This window comes from Melospiza melodia, chromosome 8 (assembly GCF_035770615.1).
Source record: "Melospiza melodia melodia isolate bMelMel2 chromosome 8, bMelMel2.pri, whole genome shotgun sequence".
In the NCBI taxonomy this organism is placed as follows: domain Eukaryota; kingdom Metazoa; phylum Chordata; class Aves; order Passeriformes; family Passerellidae; genus Melospiza; species Melospiza melodia.
In genome coordinates this window covers 30,539,196-30,564,223 of record NC_086201.1, presented here as the reverse complement: position 1 = coordinate 30,564,223, position 25,028 = coordinate 30,539,196, and the positions used below count along the sequence as shown (strand labels likewise).

At 37.6% G+C, this 25,028-nt stretch overlaps 1 protein-coding gene across 1 annotated transcript in view; it reads right to left on the bottom strand.

Annotated features, from left to right (window-relative positions):
* Window positions 1–24,419, bottom strand: part of COL5A2 (collagen type V alpha 2 chain) — a 128,105-nt gene extending 103,686 nt beyond the window's left edge. Inside the window, exon 1 of the mRNA XM_063162540.1 lies at window positions 24,331–24,419. The gene's annotated coding sequence lies outside the window, so the exon portion shown is untranslated. The remainder of the gene's footprint in view (window positions 1–24,330) is intronic.
* Between the last annotated feature and the right edge of the window lie 609 nt (window positions 24,420–25,028).

Here is a 25,028-nt window from a genome sequence, read left to right as displayed (position 1 = left end):
ATAAGGTAACCTTCTTAAGATACATTATTTAATATCTTTAATTAGTAAGTAAAAACAGATTTAATAATTTTGGGGTAGGCATTTGTGACACCAACTCAAAGCAATAGACACAAGGGTGAAAGATTGCCCCAGTTGAGGTTAACAGCAATATTTCAGCTGCTGATTTAATGTATTCTCTTGCCATGGAAGCTTCCACCCCTTTTTTACCCATCCTTTCATTACTCTGTTAATACATAAACTTTCATCTGCTTAAAGGACTGGAATAGTCAAGATGAACCTTTTAGATTCTTTTGAGCACGATTTTTCTTCTAGCAAGAAAATGTAATTTATATAAAGGCTATCTTCTTTCTTAAAAGTAAGTCCTCTTCTATAAAATAGGATCTACCACTATCAGGTAGTAAGATCTGATAAATGGAAAACTAGGGCATTCATAAAACCCAATTTAAAAGCAATTTTAAATCATGAAAAAGGAAAACTTGTCATATTTTTAGTATTTTCCATGTTGACATGAACATTCCCTATTTCTTTCTTTTAAGCAGCCAGGGAAAAACTGTGCCAACATGAACAAAATTATGGATAATTAATAAAAGAAAGAGGAATAGCAACAGCAGTGGAAGGATGTAATAGAGAAAAAGGAATCAGAATTTGCATGGGTCAGGGATTTAAGACTTGAATTTATGCATCACATTCACACAAAACTAAAAGAAAGAAAAATTTCTGTAACAGAGTTATAATTCTAGCACTGGGGGTGTTGGTGTCACTACTAGAACTATAAGCCCAGGACATTAAATAAATGTCAGTACAGCTGTGTAGGTTCAAATAGAGAATGCAAAAGAGTTTCTCTAATTCTGCCTGCTTTACTTTTCCATTTCCTTTCCATGCTGTCTCCTTTCCAATATTTTATAGCTTTTATGAGCCTTATTGCACTAAGATTCTGTGAATGCATGTGTGGAGCACATTTTGGACTGCCTTTAAACATTAAGTGCTAATTGAAAACATAGTTTACTCAGAAACAATTCATCAAGTTTACATTTAATTTTTGCTGTGGAAAAATGTGCAAACTGAGCCCTTTTAGAAAACTTTTGGAAATTTTTATTTCAATGCAGAACTCTTTATGAGGTAGACTTATTTTCAAAGTTACGACCCATCACCAAGTGGATTTTCATCTGGTTAATGGGCTGAAGCAGATTGTAGAAGAGAATATCTACTCTCCTTCCTCACTGATATGCTTTATTTTGCCTCAACTGATTGCTTTCATGATGTAGTTCAGGAAAGCAGCCTCTTACCCTTTTTAAAGATTGATAGCTCAGATGAGCCTCAGTCATTTCAGAAAATAGCTATTAAACCTTAAAGATGGTTGTACATTTCCACAATAGCATAACTTATTTGCTTCTCAAAAATCCCCCTACCTTAAGATCCTCATGGCAGGCAAAAACTTCTATACAAAATCTTCTTATACTTCTTGTTATGTCATTTCTGGCAGCAGCTGAAATACTCAAATCTGGTGGCCCTGCAGCACATGGACACAACCTCATCTTGTAACCCTGGATCCAGCGATGGGGGGAGATAAGTGACAGAGATAAGTGACAGGTAACTGGACTGCTCGTTTTCCCCTCAGTTAATGGCTGTTTGCTATCTGGAAAAGATTGAGAGTTCTTGTTAGAAAGCAAGGGCTTCCATAAATTATTCATATTCAGGTACTTTAAAAGTACCAGAGCATGTCACATATACTCTTCCTCAAATCTACTGAGACATTAAATTACACCCACATCACCTCAGCAGGCAAATCAAATCTGACCACTGCTACACAGAGCAAAGCCCACACAAACTGAGCCATGTGTGAAAAAGCCCTGCACAAAATGTGGCAAACCCCAGAGATCTCTCTCACCATGCTGATTTCTATCAGCTAAAGTGCTTTCTATGTGGGTCCCCTAACCAAACCCAGTCCTGTAGGAAATTACCCATGCAGTGCAGCCCCCACTGCAGGGCACTCTGCACATGGGCAGTAGGAAGACAGATTTTTAATAGTCTCTGTCCACTTCATTCCATGTCCACCATTTTATATTTCTAATTGACACATATATTCAAAATTTATTTGACTAACCTTTTTTTTACTTAATCCAAGCACAAAACCAAGTATAGGTATGAGTTACTTGTATTTCTTGAGACCAGGCTGGTTTATTAATATTTCATATCGTATTATCATTTTGATCATGATATTCTTACCAATCTTTCAGGGTACTTTCAGAAGGATTGTTTGGCTTTGTTTGTTTAATGTGACCATTATATTGTCTCTTAAATACTCCCAATCACATCTTCAGGAAGAAGACAGGCCTGAACAGCAAGTACTTGATGTTCCATAGATTTTGTGGTACTGGGAATTAAATGTTTCATTGTAATTGGCTATTTTTATCCTTATACTTAAACATCTCATACACTGGGTAGAAAACATAGATGAAAATTCTCATTCAATTTCTTCTCTATACTTCCAACATTCAGCAATGCACTAATTCTCCTATGAAGAGCAAAGTTTAAATTGCATGAAGGATCATTTCAAGCAGGATAAAGTATGTGGTTTTGCTTAGTGTTAAAAAAACCTTATCCTTTGCAGCTAGAATGCAAGTTTTAACTATCTGCTATTATCAATTAATATAATATTTTTTATTATTACTGACAAAGGTTGCAGTAGAAAATGTCAATTCATATACAATTTTAATGAAGCTGGAAGAATTTTCAGATTTTTCCATCTGTGTCTTGGAACTCTTTTTAGAATTACACCTAAGAATAAAAGACTTGTGCGAAATTCTGGCCCTACTCTTCTAAGAATACAGAAAAGTTTTAATATAAAATCTTGACCTAATTTATTTGCATTCAGGAAGCCTGTGACAATGTCCCACTGGAGAGAAAAAAAACACATGTCAGAGGTAAAGTCCTGTCAGGAACTTGACAATGATCCCAGTCTTACCTGTAAGACTCCCTTAGGAATTGTCAAAAATCTCACAAGCCCCCCTAAAGCCACAGGGCTCCACGCAGATGTTAACTCAAGGAAATAGCAAACCTTTAAAAAATCATCAGCATTTAGGCAAATATTCCTAGGGCTTAAACAGTCTTCAGGACCCAGTTTATTTAATATCTCTTCTCTTTTTCTTTTTTTAGCTTTTTTAAATCTTAGATTGAGGCTTGTACACCAGCCCTTCTGAATAATCTTGTGAGGTTTCTAATGTATAGAAAATAGAAAGAGGAGGGAGGGGGAAAACGTTACTTCTAACCTCTCCTCAGTGCCACAGATATTTAAAAATACTATTTATACTCATGAAGGATAATTTTTAGGCCCCTGAAAAATCACTCAAATTGTAGAATACAGCCATTTTCAATGATGGGGGGCCAATAGACTACACAGAGCTCATTGCACTACAGCTTCAGGATCAGTACTAGAAGAAACTCAGCCCACTGACCTGCTAAAGCATGTCCTGGAATAGGATTTCCACCTCGGCAAAGGAAAGCAACTTGCCTGCCACCGGCAAAATAACAAAATACAGATTGTGGTAGAAAAACCAACAAGGTGCACGGGGCCTTTTACACTCTCTGTGAATATCAGACCTCAATACAACACTGTTATAGCAATTTTGCAGCGGCTATTTGAATATTTGCTGCTAGACCTATAACAAGGAATTTTAAAAGCCCACGATCTTACATATATGGGCTCCAACAGACCATCAGAAGGCCAAGCTGAACCTAACACACACACAGACTAGAGGAAGTACTTAGTTAGAGTGGTACACAGACAAATATTTTCTTTGGCAGAGAACAGGTCTCTGTAAACAGGAACATGGTCAAATCATGCACTTTTTGCAGGAACTAAAGTATTCAAGCTTTTGAACTAAAGTATTCAAAAAAAAGTCACTACCCAAAGTCATATAGGAAAGAAAAGAACAGCTAAATAATTATAGAATGATTCCTTTATTTTCATGAAGCTGGATCCCTTTCAACAGCATACCCCTTCAGTGCTATTGTAAGGTCTTAAAACTCTGTATGTTGTACCCAAAGAACCATTAGTTTCTACAACAGTGGATGCTTCAGTAAATCCTTCAATTCATCTAAAGGCTGTTTGCAGTTGTTTATTTTCAAGCTTTATTTAGTGTCACATTTACACAGTCAGATTCAAGTCAGCTCTAAATGCTCTGAACACAGAGGTCAGCCAATGTCAGAAAACTCAAAGCCAAATGCTGGTTTTCTAACGATGGTGAGAAATTAGTCAAAGAAACTGCAGAAACAATTATTGTAATTGCTATTGAAACTAAACTCTGTGATATTTACCAGCCTTCGTGGAAATCATTGTCCATTATCAATAAGATGGATATAACAAAAGTAGTTCTGTCTTTTGTTCACTCACATTTACACAGGGGCTACTGAAAGGCTTTAATCCTACAGCTTGGCTTGTCTACAATACTCCTCTCTAAACATATATATGCCCCATACTTATCCTGACAAGCATGCTCTAATAGTTTTTTTCCTGTTTTTATTCAAAAGTGAATCTATCCATATTTTTGAGGACAGACATAACTAACTGAAGTTTGATCTGCTTCTTTAGCAAACATTCACAATCTACACCAGACCTATGGAACTTAGTCCTTCTCCAAGTTATCTCTGTTGGTCCTGGAATTCTACAAATTCACCTATTTCCTCCATTTCTGAAGGAAAAATTATGACTAAGGCACTTGAGTAGCTTTTGATTTAACAATCTAGGAAAATGTTCCCAGTGGATACTTTTTCCATATCCTTTAAGACTGGCATGGTATCCCTTTAAAGGGAAATGTACTTCTAAAGTAAAGAGCTAGCAAACTCATGTAAATATTACTTTTTCACATTTGAACTGATGAATGCAGAATTTCTGTGGAATGACCCCCCTCCACTAAGGTGTAATGTCCCATTCAGTTTCATAATTATGTGTATACTCTAACTTAATGAGTAATTACAGAACTTTTTGGGGAAATCCAGTGAAATCAGCACAGTCCCTTATCTGGGACTGTGGCTAACTGGAGTTAAATATTTTTGTAAGAAAGACAGCTGTGTGCCAGGCAGGCAAATTCAGTCACTAGTACTCAAACAAAAAATGAAATACTTTGAAATCCCAAGGTCATCATGCACCTGCATAAGTCTCATTAAACTTAACTGACATTTTATACATTTGTTGAGAGCAAAACACTCTCCTACAGCTGCAGATCTTTTGAATGACTGCTCATTTTCATGGCTTATTATGACCGTAAGCCAGATTATAATTTAAAATTGCAAAAGCCATAGTATGTTTCAACAGACTAATCAACTTTTTTGGCTTTGGTTTTGTGCTAGCTTAGTCTTAGCTCTGGGAGCTGGATCTGGAGCTGCCAACATCCGTGGCTCACAGCAGCACCGCTCCTCCCATTGTCCCCACACTGCCAGGGGACAGCAAGGGACTCAAGCCTGGCAGCCCAACACGTGCCAGTTCAAATGAGGGCTCATCCATGAGACTCAGCCTCTTGTTCTCTGAGCTTTCCCACTCCTCAGAAAGAGACCTGGCCATGAGGAGAGCTGCTGGTGTCTGCTCCCAGTGATGAAATTCCAGAAGGGCTCACGCAGCAGCTCTGGGGATTGGACACGATTGATCCCTTGTTTGGCAGGGTCCTGTTTCCTCAGGATCCATTTCCACCTCTAGGGTTCCAATACATCCCTTTAAATTGCTATGAAAGCTGCTAGGGCTTTAAAAGCAGGTCAGGGCTAGGGCAGAGCCAAACAGAACCAAAACTCTTTCAAACCAGCTCAAAAGCCAAAAACTGCTTCAAAGAGTTCTGTGCAAGCTTCATGCAAGTGCCCAACTGAGGACGCTCAAAGGTCTGCAAATTCCAAGAAACACAATTCTGGCTAGATTAAGAGAGCTGAGAAACATGAAGTAAATCATCTTGACTTTAAAATCCCATCTTCTTCAGGCAGCAGACGTGCCTGAGATTTCCCCTTTCCATCAGATGGCCAAGCATCCTCCCACCAGGCCATCCCTCAGCAGCTGGCTCTCTCCTCCACCCAGCCCTGCTTCATCCGAGTCCCTGACCAAAAGTCTGACTCACTTGACACTGCTCTCCCAAAAGCTATTTTTATTTCCCAGCTTTGTAATTCTCTCTCAGATGTTAATCTATTTGCTCCTCCCTCCTCCTCCCACATAAGAACTTGAAAGTCTTTTTTTCCCAGCCAGGCTAATAAAATAATAAAGCAAACAGAGAGATTGTGAGCTAAAGCATTTTGGAACCAAAGAATTTATAATGTATCAAAATTTAACTTCCTGTGTATTTCTGTAGCAATGCAATGTTAAAAGTGGGGTTTTTTTGGTCTCAGAGCAAAGTTCCCCAGAAAATACAGAGAGAGATTGGAAATTGAGCATTATGCTAAGGAATACCTCATTTTCCCCTGAACAATGAGGTTACAACAGCTGTGCAGTCATCAACCAGGAATCCCTCTTACTGGAACTTAAAAGCTGCTCTTTTATTCAAAAATTCCCTGCTGGATTTTTAAGGTCTAGTGAGACATGCAAGAGTGCAGGACTGATTTGGGGAGTGCTCAAATTTACTTAATAATGGAGGGCTGAAAGAAAATAATTCTTATTGAAACTTTTTTTACAAGTATTGAGATTTAATTTAGTTGAGCAGAAACATAATATCATGTTAGACTAGTTATAACTATTCTCAGGTTTTGGCTAGAGAAAGTAAAATTACAGCTGCAAACCAATCCCTGAGAAAAAGGATGAGTCACATTTCAGTCTGTTTTCACTTAATTAGAATTTTTTTTTTTTTTACATATGGAGGGTTTAGAAAAAACAACACAGACAATTATTGCAACTGGGAAGTTATTAAAAGGCAAAATGAAGAGGTTCTGACTCAATGGCTAAGGTATTCCTGACTCCAGGAAAGCTCTGAAGTTACCTTTTTAAGGTACAGAAATAATAAGTCTTGTCATAGGATGCCCAAAATATTTCTCAAAAGTAACACATGGTCTGCTACTTGCCTAGAAAAGGAAACCCTATTTTAAATTAACCTGGCAGACATACATCACATGAAAAGAAAAAGTGTGAAACAGAATTAAAGTAAACAGGAGAGAGAGACAGCTACATCCTGCTTTCCATTTTTGCAATTGCTTTTTATTAACACCCAGTGAAGAGATGGTTCCACAGTAAAGCAACGTGGTTTAAAATGCAAGGTGCTAATAAGGGCTAAAAATGAGATTTTAAAGCTTATTCATCTTTGCATGACATGTAAAAGACAAGAGAAAAATAATACTTTTTGAAAGCAACTGAAGCAATTACAAACCTGTTGCCTTTTACTTTTGTAGAGGAAGATGATATCTCACTTAAAAATTCTTCAAGTGCATCCAGATGAACTTGTCACTGAGATGCATCGTGTCACCTCAAAGACTTTGACACAGAAACTGTTGATGAACTGGGAGATTCCCATGGGCACTTCAAGCCTTAAACCAAAGTGACTTGGCATAAAGATTACATTGCTTAAATACAAGGTTACACACCACTGCCTTAGGTGATAGAAAACATAATGTGTTCTATGTGGACACTCCTTATGCTAGGCTGCCCTCCTTGAAAAATAGATGTTATAAGAGGCCCTATTTCTCTTCAAGTACACCCTACTCAAAATTAAATTAGAAAATATTTGCATACTTGGGCCAATTTCAAAACTTGCTTTGTAACACTGTGCAATTGTATTTTTCCTTGCAATCGTGTTTATTCCCTAATTGTTTTCATCCTTTATTCTTATGCTTCAGTACCTGTGCCTTGGGCCCAGGATAAAATATTTCAACTTCACACACACACACATACATGCACACACAAGTCAGTAAGTAAATTAGACAAACAAATGGGCATGGATTTTTGGTTTTCTGCCCACAGCTGAAAATACCAATATCCATATATCAATAGCCACAATAAAGTTTGACTTGGGTGGAGTCAGTGTTCATAACAATCCTCAGGCTTTTAAAATTCATTTAGTTACCATGCAGATACAGCTCCTAAAATAATTTTTTCTGAAAATCTGAAATTACAAAAAAAAAAAAAAAAAAAAAAAAAAAAACAAAACTGAAATTAACAAATTAGCAAAGGGAAAGACAGCAATAACAGCTGCATATTAAAAGTTGCAGATGGCATGTTGGAAACCTTTGGAAAATCCACATTACGAGATGTCATGACAGATCACAAGGTGCAGATCCAGATGCTATATCAGCAATGCCTTGACTGAAGCTTGCCAAAGTCAACAGATGAGATAAGAGTTTTATCAGTTTGCCAATGTGGAAAACTTGAAATAATGAATTTGCCTGATAAATGAAGATGATGGTCCAGAAGCGAATACAAACCATTACACAAAAAATTACCCATCAAGGCAAAGTTAAAAGAAGAGGCCAACAGTAGGAAAAATTTGAGCTAGGACCATTTGTTACATTAGGTACACGATCACTCCTGAATGGGCAAGCTCAAAATGTAAAAACAGTATTTTGGGATAACTAGCAGTATTGATTACATGTCCTGAAATAGGGAAAAAAACCCCTGGCCACATAACATTCCTTATGAAAAATTTCTCCTGTCCTCAATACTGTTCAGTGCTCTATTGCATTTACTTTTGTAGAAGCAATTCACTTTTATTTGAGCTAGGGATGGAAGAAGACTTGGAGCCAAAAGATTCAGCACCCAAACTCCATTCCTTGGCAATCAGATGAAGGCCATAGGCAGTAAGGAAGACATCTGAGACAAATGCTAAGTAAAAGAATAAGCAGAAAAGTACAAAATAACTACAAGGAAGAGAGACAAGAAAATGATGAAATTCATTTGTGTGCCTGAAAGCATCCATGTGTCCATGTAATATTCATAGTCCCAGAGCTGGAAGGAATGACCAGATTGTCGATCTCAGAGTGCATCAGTGTGCAGGGGAACAGTGCTGTGGTCTGCCCTTTCTGGAGGCTGCAATTTGTAATTGTCCTACACCAGAAGGCTGAAGCAAAAAGCAAATTCATAATTTCTTCTTAATGTCATAGCTTTACCTGAAGTATCACTCTGTAGAAACACAGAGAGTAAAAGTTTCCCATAAAACATAAAGAAGTGCTTTCCACATTAATGGTGATATTTCTCATTTTCAGAAAAGATCCAAAAGCCAAAGACACAATTTCCCTTAAATGCAAAAATTAAAATTAGCCATTATTAAAGAAAAGTGGAAACACATATATAATATTAGAATATTTGTCTGTTCAAATTTTATTTCAATTCTTCAGCCTCTATTTAAAAGGTTTTACTGCTTCTCTCTGACCACAAGTAACTTTTAACTTCCAGTAGTGAATTTACTGACCTTGAAGTAATGATTTATGCATCATTTCCTGCACTGCCAAGCATCTGTGGATGCTCTCAAGTGAACAGGGAACACACAGGTTGAGAAACTGCATAAAACAAGCAACTGACTTTTTACTTTGGAAGTCTTTCCACACAGTTGCTTACTATTTCAATGATTTTCATTCATTGCAAGTCTAATCTTTCAGGCAGGCCTCAGTTTTACCTCATGGTATCCTAGTGTGAAAGAAGAAATGCAATTTGATGATACTCTTGCCCTTTAAAACCAATGATGAGCAATCCAGCCCGGCCACCATCGTATAATAGGGTGTTGCACCTCCAACTTCTGTGCAGAATTTCCCTATGGACACTTCTTTTTTATGTTTGTCCCTTTGCTAGATGTGTCACCTCAGTGGCACAAACAGGGACAGCAATTATGAAGGGCATTTCCAGACAGAGAAATCTATCTGCCTGTCATGTAAAAACAAAATGTAACAATTGTGCAACGCTATTTTCTAAACTGACATTTCACTGAATTTGTGTCCTGTTTGCTACACTAAATAATTCTATAAAAACAGATGTCCTTTCTCTTTCTTGAAAATCTGTGTAATGGATTTCTAATATATAGTACTAATAATTACCTTATATTATTTGTATTTTTACAGATATTTTTGGTAGATCATCTTGTTCCCCCCATTATTATTAATTGTTGTTAAATGGACTTCAATCCACCTTATTCTTAACCTGGAAGCCAACCAGCTTTTCTACAGTTCTGATCTTCAAATGAATTTGATTTGTACCCATCACTGACAGATTATGTCAAAAATCTATGCTTCCAAGGAAAGCTTTGTCCAAGTTACACAGGTTGGACAAGTTTGATTCTCTGATGGAATTTTTCCAACCCATGCTTATAGAAGAGATGCCTTTTCACATGTGCAGCCACGCATTATAAAAGGAAACAGCTGTGTGCCCTCCAACAGGAGACTCTAAATGATCAAACTTTGGCATTTCAGAGCAGACAGTAGTAGGGGATCCTCTGACAGCAGTGATGCAGTAGATCTTAAATGATGTCATTTGAGACCTAGCTTGGGGCCAATGCAAACTTGCCTGCTGACATCCTCGGGGATCACAGCTGGATTTTCACTGCAGGGAAAGCACAAACTGCCTATTCCACTTACTGCTGGGTTGCCAAAATTTTGACTCTATTTTTGAGGTACCCTCATTTCTTGGGAAGTCTGACTGCCTGGATTTCTTAATATTAAGCTCAAAGAGAAGTGCAAGTGGGCATTTTCGTTTCAGGGTACAAAAAAGCTGTTATGGAGTTTCATGTGTTTTTACAATTGCATGGATTAGCAGCTTTGAGTCCCCAAAATAGCTGCATCTGTCATCATTTATGTTCCTACCAAAGTAGTCTGGTATTCCAGAGTGGTTAAGCTTCTCCACAACTATGTTCAAGTGAAGGAAATGAAAAAGATGAGGAAAGAACCACCTTATTTTATATATGTGCAGCCCCAGACATTCTAAAATATCCTTTTTTCTGTAAAGAACAGTTGACTTGTCCTAGCTTTTTAATATGTTTTCAAGAAACCGCGGAGATTGTACCCTTTTGAAATCTGCTGGTTTAGAAATGTAAATTGCTAAGATTTATAAATATAGTTTACATCTTTGTATAGGAAAAAAACAGGGCATTTCGTTCTGGACAATGGGAGATGGAATCAAACAGAAAGAGGGCAGGTTCAGCTTAGGTATTAGGAAGAAATTCTTTACTGTGAGTGTGGTGAGGCCCTGGCATAGATTGCCCAGAGAAGCTGTGGATTCCCCATCCCTGAAAGTGTTCAAGGCCAGGTTGGATGGAGCTTGGAGCAACCTGGGATAGTGGAAGGTGTCCCTGTCCATGGAAGAGGAGTTGGAACAAGGTAACATTTAAGGTCTCTTCTAACCCAAACCATTCTATGATTCTGTGAAAAAATAAATTGGAATAGGTTCTATCTTGCACACCTCTTGACTTTAAAAGTACCTACAACATTTTAAACTAGGTGTGGCAGACAGATTTCATTGCCTAATTAATAAAATACTTTTGCTGAGAAAATGTGGGCAAGAACTCAACCTCATACACATCTTTAAAACGTAAATTGGTATAAACTCTAAATTATGTGTTCAAACTCTCAATACTGTTAAAAAATTCATTCAGAAGTTTGAAACCTGAACCTAAAGGGAAACACTGCACTATGACCAGAATGAAAAGTTTGGAACAAACCTCTGGGCACAGCCCCTTCCTCTGGAGAGCCTTGTCCTGCTGCAAGAAGAAGCAAAGCAGAGTCACCTCCTGCCTGTCAGCTGCCACGAACTGGACACACTCTGATGATTGTTTCTCCTATGCTGCTTTTGGACAGACTTTTCTGGGTGCTTACAACAATTCCTCCAGACTAAAGGAGCATCTCTCCACCTTCAAGGCACCTGTCATCAAATTCCCTAAAACCGTGCCCGTCCCACCATCTTTTTTTTTTTTTTTGATAACTACATTTTATCAGCACAGATCAACCATAAACAACTCACTTCCAGACCACTGCAACATTACATTTCCCATGTTTAATTCTCCATTTGAGCAAGACATTTGTGTTACAATGTTAGCTCACTGTTCTCTTGGCTATTAATAACATTGTACTCCATGTAACGAAAAGTTAATTGCAAACTCAAGGCAGTCATGAAACTATTCAAGAGTTTAACTAAAGTCATCTTACAAAGTGACATTTTGGTGTGGTTAATGATAGAAAAAGTGTTAGCTCTGTCTCATTAAAAAAACAGATCTCCTCAGAATGATTTGCAGAGACACAGAAAACATACAATTTAATTTTATTTCTGTCTCTAAAACACCTACGGAACTTCACAGCAACTGTTGTGCCTAATTAGCAATGTCAATAAAGTAAAACTACATTACAATTATTTGTTTCAAGGTCTCGTTTGAGAACAACCTTCTCTATCCAGGCAATAATGAATTCATACTGCCTTTCCCAGCCAGTAGAAGGAGCTTAGTGTAGAAATTATGGATATCTCCATGTAGAGTAGAAAATGAAAAACTCTTGCTTTTCCCAAAACCATTGTTAATGCATTTTGAAGATTGCATTTTACCCTTTGAGAACACAGCTTTGCTCTCCAAGATGAAATCTCACTAGCACCACTGAAATAAGTGCAGTTACCAATCTGCAAAATCAGCATAAGCAAGAAAATGAGGTCTGTTAGGGCCAAGTGTTTCACATTAAACATTGCTGGCATAAAATGTCTCCAGTGTTCATTTCCTTTAAGAAAGGGGCAGGATGTGACTCAACAGAAAGCACAAGTCATTTAACAGTGCATTGAAGCGCTCTGTGTTTCTAGTTTGAGTCTAAAAGGCATTTGAGCAGCAGACTAAGAACAGATCTTAATTAAAGTATTAATTAATGACAGTACAATGTTAAATGTGGTCCATTTCAAGTGTTCTCCATTGTTTAAAAATATATAGGCTGTGAATCTTCAGTGCTCATGGACTCGCTGCCATTTTAGGGTGCTAAGAATGAACTTCCATTCACCAAGCACTGAATTCTGAATTCTGCACAAACCTGTTTCAAGCCCTGCATTTTGACAGAACAATATGCCAAAAAACATTTGAGCAATGCTATCCTGAAAACCCCTGCACTTGCTAAATATAGATCACTCTAAACTTAACACATCAGGGACACATCTAAAACTGCAACTTAAAAGTCAGCTGCACAGCAATGTAGCATATGATAGTAAAATTATAGGGCAAATACGACACATCATGTCTAAAGTGCCTCAGAAGTTCCTCAGGAGACTTACATATGAACAACCCTGTCTGCTTCAAACAATAAATCACCCATCACTCTACAATAATTTTCAGAGTATCCTGAGTGACTTAAGTATCCTGCTCAAAATGCAACCTTATTACTGTGGCAGCTGGGTTTTATGTTTTCTTTTTGCCTAGAATATTGTAATTTCAGCACTGCTTTAGATAATGACTACCTTTCTCATGCATCTGACTACCACTCACATCATTACAGACAAGGCCAGTAGTTGCTGGTCCGATGATTCACCATCAGCCATGGTTTTCCACTGTAAAAAATGAACACTGTAGCCAGTCAAGAGAGAAGAAGCAATTATTATAGTGTTAAGAGTAGCAGAAATGTCAAAGAATTGTAAATTTTATTCAATCTTTTCACAGTAAACATGAGGCCTGTATGCTATCATGGTGCCTGCAGCTGTCAAAGGCAGCCTATTTACCTACACTGTAAAGGAGACACCAGAAACCTGAATGAATTTTTAAGGTCATGAATTTTTAAAGCTATACTATTAAATGAATTTGCTCTATTTTTTAAAAGCCACCCACCTTGTACACACCAGCTTGACCTTTCATCTCTCATAACCCTGCCCAAGATTACTATACTTTGATTTTCTAAGTTACCAATATTATTTACCCTAATTGTGTTAAAATAAATGTCAGCTTATTTAGTTGCCTAAATAAAATAATTCTGGGGAGTAAAGGGGACCAGAGGGTTCATAAAGAAACATAAAAATTTTGACTGGTAGGCTTGTGACTCAAATGTAGTTGACTCCAACAATGATGGATAGTTAAATTGTGGGATTACTACATAGGCAACCTATGGTTTCAAAATTATTTTCTAGTGAACAAGTGTTATTAGTACATAAACTGTCATAACTATCCATCAAAAGATGCCCTGGAGGCTGAAACATGCTTTAAAGTTGTCTCTCTGAATTAGGGTAAGTAAATTAACAGCTTGATCTATACCTGTTCAAACTGGGTCTCTTCTCATAAAAGATAAATTTTACTTTTTAGTATTATCAACATGACATATCTCACAAGTATTATGTCTGATTGAATTAAAAAAAAAAAAAATAAATCTGAGGCCTTACTGTCCTGACAGAATCTCCTTAATTCCCAACCATTTTGCCTAATAATGCTGCCAAATTAGAATTTTCCATTCACGAAATTCACTCACCCTACATGAATATATACACTCTACATACACATCTTTATACACACATAGAATCCATGCAAACAGAAGTATGAGGGCAGCATCTAACAGGGAAACACTTACTCCTGGTCCCTTAGGAGTGCCTATGGCTAAACAGCTTTAGCAGCCACAGAAATGCCACCCCTGTACCAAAGACCATCCCAGTGGTACCAGTCATTTACAGAACTGCTCACCTGGTGATCTCCATGGCAATAATTGTTCAGACAAAAGATCTGGAGATCCCAAATGAAGGAGAGAGAAGATCCATTGAGCCACACAGTGCCATCATCTACCAAACCACCCCAGTACACAGATCCCTGAACACTCATTGCCTGTATCATGCCCTCCTGTATTTTCATATTAAGTTTTGAATGCATTAATTTCCTGTCAAGACCCTGATCCACAGCCTGCTACATCTCACAAAACCTGGAGATTAAACTGATACATTTTATAATTCTTTTTTTTTTTCATACTTTTACTCTGTGGTGGTTAGAGGATAGCCCTTGTATGTTTTTTCCTTCTGTTCACCACAAAATTCTGTTTCAGAATGTAAATTCAATCTGTGTATTCTTCACACTCATTTCACTAGACATTCAAATAGAAACCATTCACTCAATACTTCCCCAAACCTTCTACTGCATTACAAGACTGACAGATTTTCTGGGCTTGTTGTTGAAATATCACAATATTTTGTTTGTCAGCAATATGATAAAACACAAAAAAAAAAAAGACAATAGACTCATATTCTCACATTCCAAATAAATTTTAGAGTAATTTAAGACTCCTTGGCTCTTAGAAGTTTTCAAATACAAATCCCAGGAAAATTCCTTTCACTCACTTTCCTCCAGGAGTAGCTAAAGGTGTGCAAATATAGGAGTGGCAAATTCCAGAGGAACTTCAAATAGACTCTTCTACTTAATCATATTTATCATAAGATGGTACTAATCCTTCCTTGGGGCCATGTATTGTAAAGCTATATTTGGATACTGAGAAATTTTTGCTTGCAGGGAATATAAACTATCATTGGCCTGATTTTTAATTTAAAGTGATTTTGGAACTTGCCTGCTTCCATACCCACTCAGATGGATTCTGACATAAGTCTGAAACAACTTATTTCCCAGTAGAAAGAAAAAAAAGAAATTGCTTAAGCTTTCAGGCATCTCTTGAGTGAGAACTCTCAGCATAATCCAAGGGTGAAATCCTATCACTGTGAAAGTCCTACTTGCATCTGATATGCCCAGATTTTTAACCACTGTCCATTTTTCTGACAATGACAAGAGTTTATAAATAATTGAATTCTGCAACAATTAACATAAGTCTGGGGCTAGGGTACAAAAATACATACTGAATAACCCTTCTATTATCAAGGAAATATTAAATTACCATCATCTATTTCTAATTTTCATTCTGTTGTAAAATTGATTATCAACATAAAACCATGCCAGAAGCACATATGCTTCTGAAGAAATCTGTTTGCAAATTTGACTGCCAAAGAGCAATTGCTTTCTTAAACCTTGGGGAAATGGGAAAATGAAATCTATTGAAAACTAGAGATAAGGAACTTCAATTTACCCTCACATGCAACTAAAAATAATGTAGAAGCAGCAGCATGGCAATGGTTTACAATTGCTATTTTTCTGTAACAGTAGAGACATACATTCGAACATTAATATTAAATATACTTTCAGCATCAAATAAAGATGTTTGTTACTTATTTTGGAGTCAGAAAACACCTGCATATTACATATACATAACACTAATGCTCAGGGTAAATTGCCTTAACTTCTGTGGTTTGCAGACATCAAAAATGAAAAGGCAATGCAACTGGTGGCTCAGGACATTCATTGTGTCAGATTAACACTGCCTTGTGCCACTATCTGCAAATGTCTTTCAAATCAGGAGCCTCTGTTGAATTGAATGTCTTTTTCTCTTTACACTAAAACAAATATTTTCCTTCCTGAGAGGCTGTTGTATAGTTTCTTCTTGTCTCGTTCAAAGGAGCCAGTTTGGTATAAGCAAAGACAAAATGCAGAGCTGGAAAAGATGCTCAGTCATATCCTGCTAAACTCACACACCTTAGTTTGTCCATGACAAGCAATGTAGATTTCCTGTAGGTAAAACTACAATGACTGCTTCTTTGAAGCATGCCTTCAAAAGTCAAAGTCTGCTGCAAAACCTAAATCCTACTTTTGGATGGAGAGAGATGTTTCTCTCCTTCCAGTATCCTCAGGCTGAGAAGTGCCAGGCCTTCTCTGCTTTCCCTCACAGAAATTGCCAGCTCCTATATAACAGTACTTCATTTTGCACTTGATACTTCTAGACATCATTACGAAAGAATTTTCTGCCAATTTTCTCTTCAGTATTTAACTTGATAGAGAGAAAAAAAATTCTCTAAGGCCAAAATCATGCTCAAAAATGAGGGGAAAAAAAGAAAATAATTTGCAATTTCAGAAAATTTGGTGGGGGTCAAACATCCATGCCATGCAACACAAAACAATGAGAAGCTGCTGTGTTATCACAACAGGAAGATTATTTAGGCATAGGCATGAAGACATTTAAACTGTGCATACTGCATGTACTTGTGCACAGGAGCGAGCCTGCAGTGGGTGGATGCTTTATTTAGGCAAGAGTTACCCATCTGTAACTGCGGGAGGGAGTTGGCAGATGGAGCTCTGGAGTTCCCTGCTGGAATCTGGCCAGGGCACTGCTGTAACCAACCCCTCTCTTCTGAAACGCAGATGGAGAACTTGCATGTCATATGCTAAAGCTGTTAAAGAGCACTGAGCCACCAGAGACTGATTCCCTCTGCTTTGTTTTTTGCAGACCTATTTCTACCTGATGGAGGTCTGTGTAAAACTGCCACCTCTCTAAGACAACAGCTTCATAAACTGCTTCTGTACAAGTATAAAGAACAGTAAGGACACAATGCAGTTTTGATTCTGGTTTTTAGATTGGAATAACCTAAAAATCTTTTCACAACCATGTGGTAGGTCTCAATATTTCAAATAAAAAAAAATCCCACTGAATTGATATTTCTTTAAAACTCTAAAGAATCGTTATTCTAAAATGCCTGCACTTCTAATCTTAGAAACTAATTTATAATAAAAACCAAAATGGGGTGGGGGGGTTTCCTAATTTTTTTCCCAATTCAATATCCTCCACCAAGTGATTTAGTGGTATATAAATAAAGAGGAACAGCTAATAGGTAAAGCAGCAAACATTTCATAAAAGGAAAGCACTTTGCAATTCACTCAGGCTTTGATCCTTTGCCCGTGTGCATCCCTAAGCAGGGAGCACAGACACAGGGGACATGGTTTCCTTCTGCTATCCTGCTTTCTCATGGGCATGTCAAGGGAAGGGTTGCTCAGCCTGGATTCCAGACAGAGAGAACTCTGCAAGTTCCCCTTGTAGCCAAAGCATAGCATAACTGCTGCCACCTCTACTGCTCAGACACAGCCTCTGTTTCACACAGAAACTATTTGGAAAAGATGAGAGAGTTTTCAGTAGGAGCAGGGAACTTTTTTTTCATTCATTGGAGACTAAACACAGACCTTTTGGAACACAGCTTTGACACTGGATGAAAGTAATAGCTGCAATCACAAAGCCTAGCTATTCTTTCAGCTCACATGGAAAACTTGTACAAAGTAAATGGTTATTTTGTGAGCTTCTCAGATTGGAGCAAAAAGCATGTCCTGAGTGGCTGTTAGCCTGGAGAAAGTGCTTGCTTTATCCTTTAGCTGCTAAGCAGAGGTTATGCAATAAGATATGCTCCTCCAGAAATGTGTTTCCCTCCTCATAGAACCTGAAACCTCTGGCCTGCTCTAATATACTGCATTTCTCTGCCTTCTGCTTTTCAGCCAGAGAAGATAATCTATCCAATCACATAGAAAAACAACATCTCAATGGGGAAAGATGTTCTCCTCAATGTAGGTTATGCAGACATGCAGTAAACTTCTCTCCACCCAAGCCCTCTCTGTGCTTCGCTGTCTGGAGCACTTGCATTGCAGCAGCTCCTCTTCCTCACACTGGCCCTGCCTGCCTCAGCCACCAGGCCTTTATTGGGACACCAGCCATTCTTTTTCTCAGCACTGTAACACTGCAATTCATGATTCTTTAAGGAAAAAGGAACAGAAAAAGCTGTACATTAAAGTCCAAAATACACTGGAAAAGAGAAATAAGCCATAGCTCACTGAGCACGGAGACAAATGACTTGGCTTGGGAAAACTGCTGAGACAGTGGCCTCAGCTGCCTGGGGCAACTGGAATATTCAGTAATCATCTCCTCAACTGGCACAGTTCACACAGAATTTTAAGGAAACACAAACCAACAGTTCACTTTTCTTTAAGAGCTACCAGAGAAATTGCAGTGGACTTCAATTCAATTCAGGAGCAGCTCAGACAACACGAAGCTAAGAATAATAGTCTTATCAGCTACTTCTAGACAAGACACATATTTTATTTATACTAAAAATGCAATTGAGAAACCAACGTTTTAGAGCAAACTAAACACTTTTCAGTGTTGTTACAAGAAGTGACATCCCTGGGCACAGATGGAAGTTTGCAGCTCGAGCTGGCCACAAACCACTTGCAGATGCTGTTTTACACACCCACCTGTAATGTCCATATTGTGCATGCACTCATGCATAAACAGCAAAGTATTTCCAACCTGCATAAAAGCTCTCTCTAAAGAAAGTGCCCCCTTAACAGTGTTTGTTAACAGTTTAAGTCCAAATATTTTCTGGACTCCAAACCTAGTTAATATTAATGAAAAATATATTTAAAGCATGAAACACACATGTATTTCAAGTCTATGCATCTATGTAAATATGATATCTATATAAGATTTAGTAAAAACCCACAAGTATTTAGGACATTTAATCTGCAGTATGCTGCTTAGATGAATAATTTATCCTCACATCCTTGGAATACTCGTACCTCTGACTTTATAATATCATAATTTTATGTCCTTTATGGCATGTCTCCTGCTAGATCACATCACTGTAAGTATTTTGTCAACTGCTACAAATCTACAGTCACTGAAGAGTTAAGTCTGATGGCATAGAAAATATTTTATAAGTCAGAAAGCCCTTATAGTGTGCTGTTCAGGTTGCAGGGACTCTTCAAATTGCTTCCAGACAGCGCTATTTTTATGATGCCATCACAAAAGCAAATCCTATCCTACCCATTCATGACTTGAGTGCAGCTTTAGATGAAAACTGCATGTGTCATAAATCAATCTTTGCCCAAACTGCTGAACAAAAACTCAGACAGAAGTTCAGATAAAGTATTAAGGAGATCAGGACAGGAATTGTCGAAGTCCTCTCCAGTCCTCACTTTTAAACTCCACTCTTACTTTCTGTGGGAACTGTTCATCTTAATTTCTGAAGGTTTTTGGTTTTCATTTTTTTCCTCAGTAAGTCAATCAGAACATGAGCAGCAGTTGCACAAACAAAACCAAGAAGTTCTGACAACTATCAGCTGCTCGGGAGTGAAAGGGAAGAGTAGCAAGGGAGGACCAGGCAGGCAGACACTGCAAATGTTTTTGCTGTTCCTGTTATGGTTTCTGCATTACTGTTTTACTTGGTCTGACATGACTGAATTTTCCTAAAGCAATTTTCCAGACCTGCATGGGGCCTTGAAGTTTCCCCTCTGTCAGTAACACACAGCACTTGTGCACAGGAATAACCTAGAACTACAGCCAAGACGCAGCAGAAGGAGAGCCATACCTACAGTATTAATTTCTCCCATGTCGTTTCCACTGCATAATTCATAGACAGGTCTTTGTCTTTCATACCAAAGCAATGCTCCATCAGCTTTTTACAGACTGAAAGAAAAGTGTCCTTTTACTCATCTCTAGAGTAGCTGTGGAAACATGAGCCAGGGCAAAGCTCCAGGCATCAGAAATCCCTGAGATCACTGCCCATATGGGTTTTCAAAGCATTACATCAAAGGCACTTAATTCCCAGTTAACTCTGAGAGTTAGATTACAAATACGTAGTGTATAAGAAGGGAACTAGAGTAATTCACAAGTGCCTTTTAAAAATTTTTCTTCTGATGACTGTAAAGTTAGTTGCCAGCAATTGTCACCCAGGAAGTGATTAGCAGCTCAAGGTGACAACAGCTCCCATACCACTGCCAAAAAGGGGTGTGGGGAAGCACTGCTTCTTTGGGATTGGGCATTGTGTTCTCTGCTGCATTCCCCTCTCCACCTTTCTAATTTTACAGTGTTCTTGTCCTACAGGTATGGAGTATTTATAAAACTTCTTCACCCCCAAAATACACTCTAGAATATATATTAAATTTCACTTTTCCAAGGATGTTCGGGGAAATAGTCTGTTCACATTTTAACACACTGTGAAAACAAAACCCTTAATAAAATGGCAAATTTTTTGGTTTGTCAGCCTAATCTAAAAGGAAAATTGTACTCAGAGTTTTAGGAAGTATGTTCTGTTAACTTATATGTTTACTAAACTGGGGGAATGCATGATTCAGTCACTTTGAGTTTTCACATCAAAAATAGCATATCATGGGTTTACAACACTACAGAACCTCAGGTTTGAGTTGGTTTTGGGTTGGGTTTTTTGGGGGTGTGAGGTGTACATATCTATTTTTTTTTTTAACTACACAACACTGATAATCAGTAATTCAGTTGGTTTGGAATTTTGTTGTTGCTTAGGTTATTTTGGCTGTTGCTCTCTTTACAAGTTCTCTCATAATTTTTCATCAGTATAATTCTTAAAACAGTTCCTTCACCACATTTTATTAATCATTTTCACAAACAGTGATTTTAGAAGGTACAAATTAAGGTGGCTTTCTGAATGTTCCAGTCATTGCACAAGCTTGCAGGGAGCCATGCAGCCCTTTCCCAATACTCAAATGTACTCTGGGAAGTTTTCAAAGAATAGGAGTTTAGTGTTCAACTACAGCTGAATTTCAATGGGAATACCTCACCACACAGCTGTGAAAGTCTTTCTCATAAAACCCAGTAGAATTCAGAAGTGCTTTAGAAAGACATCATCCAGTTAAAACAGCAAAACCTTGATTTTTTTAGAATAAAATTTCTCAAAACAAAAAAAAATGTTTTATATGACTTTTCAATAAAACATTATGTGAGAGAATGTGCAAACTATAGTCTAACAAATATGGAGGAAATGTAGGAAAAAAACCCACCTTTTTTTTTTCCTTTGAAGATAACAAACTTTCTCTTTTGCTTTCCCATTTATTATTTGGTCTTAAAATCTGATGTCTCTCTTTTCACAAGCCTCTTCTCTCTTCTCCTCTGCTACATAACTTAGTAAAGAGTCCAAACTACCTGATGAGAATCACAGCTAAGAAAAAACCCACACATCTGTGCAGCATGGAAGAGCATCAAACCTGCAGTGACTTACTGTAATGCTTAAAGTGCCTATTAAGTTCCTATGAGAGGAGAGAGGGAACAAAAAAACATGATATCAAACTTTATGAGCATAAAGTTTAGATTTTTTTGCTCCACTTCGTAGAAATACAGAACAAATTCATACAATTTTAACTCTGAAAGTTTTCTAGCAGGCAGGAGTTGCAAAGAGTATGTTACTATGACTGATGTTACAAATGAGACTTCCTCATTCTGGCCAATTTTAAATTATAGTTTTTCTGGAAGCCATAAGAACCATGTACCAAAGCCTGGATTCACTGAAGCAGCTGGGATCAAGTGTAGTTGCTACCATTCTTTAATCATTCCAGAGAGCATCTCTGTCACAAAGCCAGGAAGCCAAAGCAGAATTCAAGATGTTAAGACAGACTTGAAAGGCTAATGCAAACAATTTGTGCAAGCTTTAGTGCTTTCCAAATTAATAAAACACAACCATTCTTAGATACTGCTCATATAAAATGCCCAATTATGTCTTTATAACTTACAAAACTCTATATAAACAGGATTGTCATTTTGATCCAAAATCTGTAAAATCAATTTTCTTGGGTAAATGCAGTTCAGTGACACCATACAAGCCTGCAGAAAGAAACTCAAAGAGGCATTTTAGATAACCCTTCAAAAACTGGTCACATTTTTTGTGCCACAAATGCTGGCACATACAAAAAAATTTCAACTAGTTACTGATTTTACAGTTTTACCACTGATCCCTTAGCATTCTACATACTGGGTGATTTACCAGCCCCAAAGGCACAGGGCGTTTACCTGTGGGATTTTTTTGTGTCACATCTCTGATTCACAAACTTGGGCAACTGGCCTGCAACACTGTGTTCTTAAAATCTTTAACAGAAAACAATAAAAATTCCACTCCTCAAGATTTATCACAGCACTAAACTGGCATCTCTGAAGAGTTCTGCTGGTTCTAATAAAGATAGAAAAGGTCAGAACTGATATTGGACTTGGTGGCAACACCACTCACATTCCTCTAGATTTCTGGAATCTAGAGGATTTGGTAAATTTTTGGTAATTTTTACCAAGTGCTCAAGTCCTATCACATAAGTAGAAATCTCACCAAGAAAAAAAAAAAAAAAAAAGTAGAATTTTGCAGAGAAAACTCTTTATGGTAATTTCAAAAAGATAAAAGTAATTTATTTTGTAATTTCTATTACTGCTCTAGTTAATATCTATCAATTTATTTTTTTTCTGAAAAATATATGAGGGCAAGATTTGAAACTGCAGATACTCTGTCACAAGTAAGTTCTATGAGGGCACACATCACAAAAATCTGGTTCAAAGATATATATATTCAGGTGGGATCTTTTTTGGATTTTGAGGGGGCAGGGTTTGATGTGGATTTTTTTTTTTTTTTTTTTTGGTTGGGGTTTTTTGTTGTTGCTGTTTTTCAAAGCAAGTGAAATGCATAAAAAAATGAAGCCACCTGAATCACTTCTCAGGAACAGGAAGAGATCAACTCCTCCACTTGGCAGTTGATTCATTTTGGGTTTTCCTTTAACATTTTGCACGTTTAGAAGTCCAGGTCAAAGACAGTGCATCCAAGGGTTACTTGCCCAAGCTCTTTGTGAAGGCTACAATTCACCTACCTTGACCCTCCAGCTGACACAGCTGCATGCTGCTGGAGAAGGTTTCTCCTGACTGCTTGTGGAAAAGCTCCCACAGTGCCTGGCACACTTTTTCAACTCCACCTAGTACCACCTGGTTTGTGAATTAACCTCTTAGCAACCTGGATGATTCAGAGCTGTCATTAAAATTTATTTTTGCTCACAATTAAGCACATTATTTCTTGGCTGCTGTGAAAAATAATCACAGAAATGTAATCAGCTGCAGATGTAAAGCCAGCTTTTTAATTAACATTTTGCAATTATTGGTTGCTATACCTTTTCAAAGCTGTCTTTTCTCAGCAGTTAATTATTCTTAAAAAGACACACCTTTCTGGCACAAGTTTGCTAAGACATTACCCAATTTGAAAAAAACAATCTCTCAAGCAACCTCTAGTGTTTAAAAAAGGACAAATTTTAAAAGGGTGGGGTTTAGCATAAAAAGCTTCATTTAATACTGGAACACATGAGATGCTATGCTGGCTGTTATAATGAAATGCAGATTTTATATTTTTAATCTAACATTCAGATCTTTATTTTCCAGCACCTTTGAGAGCTGTTTTTACTTGAGATCAGTGAGTCTTCTCTTTCACCCACTACATGGAAGTGAAAGTTGGAAGAATGCAGTAGGTACTGTAAACACAGAAAGGTATCAGTGCCCTTGGATTCAGCTCTGTGAAGCCATAGAACGGGATTTTGTTAAATGAGTAAAAGAAGGTAATTTTAACTGGAAAGGGGGAGGGGGGGAAGCCAAATTAATATTAACAATGTAAAGCAGGTAGCCATTTACAGAAATTGAGCTCTAGCCATTCCAGAAGCTAGTAGTATTAGGCATCATTAACTCAGCCTCAATAAAATCATTTCTATTGCACACTATGCTGAAGTCTGAAACATTTGAAGACTTTAATAAGAATCACAAAATATTTCTGCTACTTACTGCATACAATCTCTCCTTCAAAATAAAGTTTCCATCACCCAGATCCAATCTTTTTCATCAATATAGATCTTTCTTGTAAAGTAGACCAAATCTGCTGATAAAAATTTCCAGTTACAATATTGTATTTAAAAAATTGCACATTTTGTTTTCAAAGAACCAAGCCTTCCCCTCTGTAATGACTGTTTCATAAACATGTTCATGCATACAAGATGATTTTCAGGACTTGGATCAGGAGACCTGCTCCTTTCACACCACACAATAAATCCATCATTGTGATTGCCAAACTTTGTCACAGCAGATGGATGTTGTGTTTTATATGGAATGTGGCACAATCTTAAATCTGACTTAATTTGACAGGATTTTGTCTGCAACATGGACAGGACAGCCCAGCAACTGAGGCTGGGCTATGGCCAGAAACAGGTAAGGACTAAAGCCCAAACCTGACATTAGTGGAACCCCAGACACAGCCTGACTACCCACCCAGACCCAGGCAAGAGGTTTTGTGCAAGAGCAGGGACTGGTACAGCAGCCACACTCATGCTGTGTTCAAAACTAACTTGACATTGCTTACTTTATAAAGTCTTTCAGAGGAGGGAGCAGAAATATACCATTCAAAACCAACATTTTGGTGGCTGTTTAAATGTCTTTTAGATCTTCCCTTAGACATCTGATGTGAATCTTAAGATGAATAAATACTT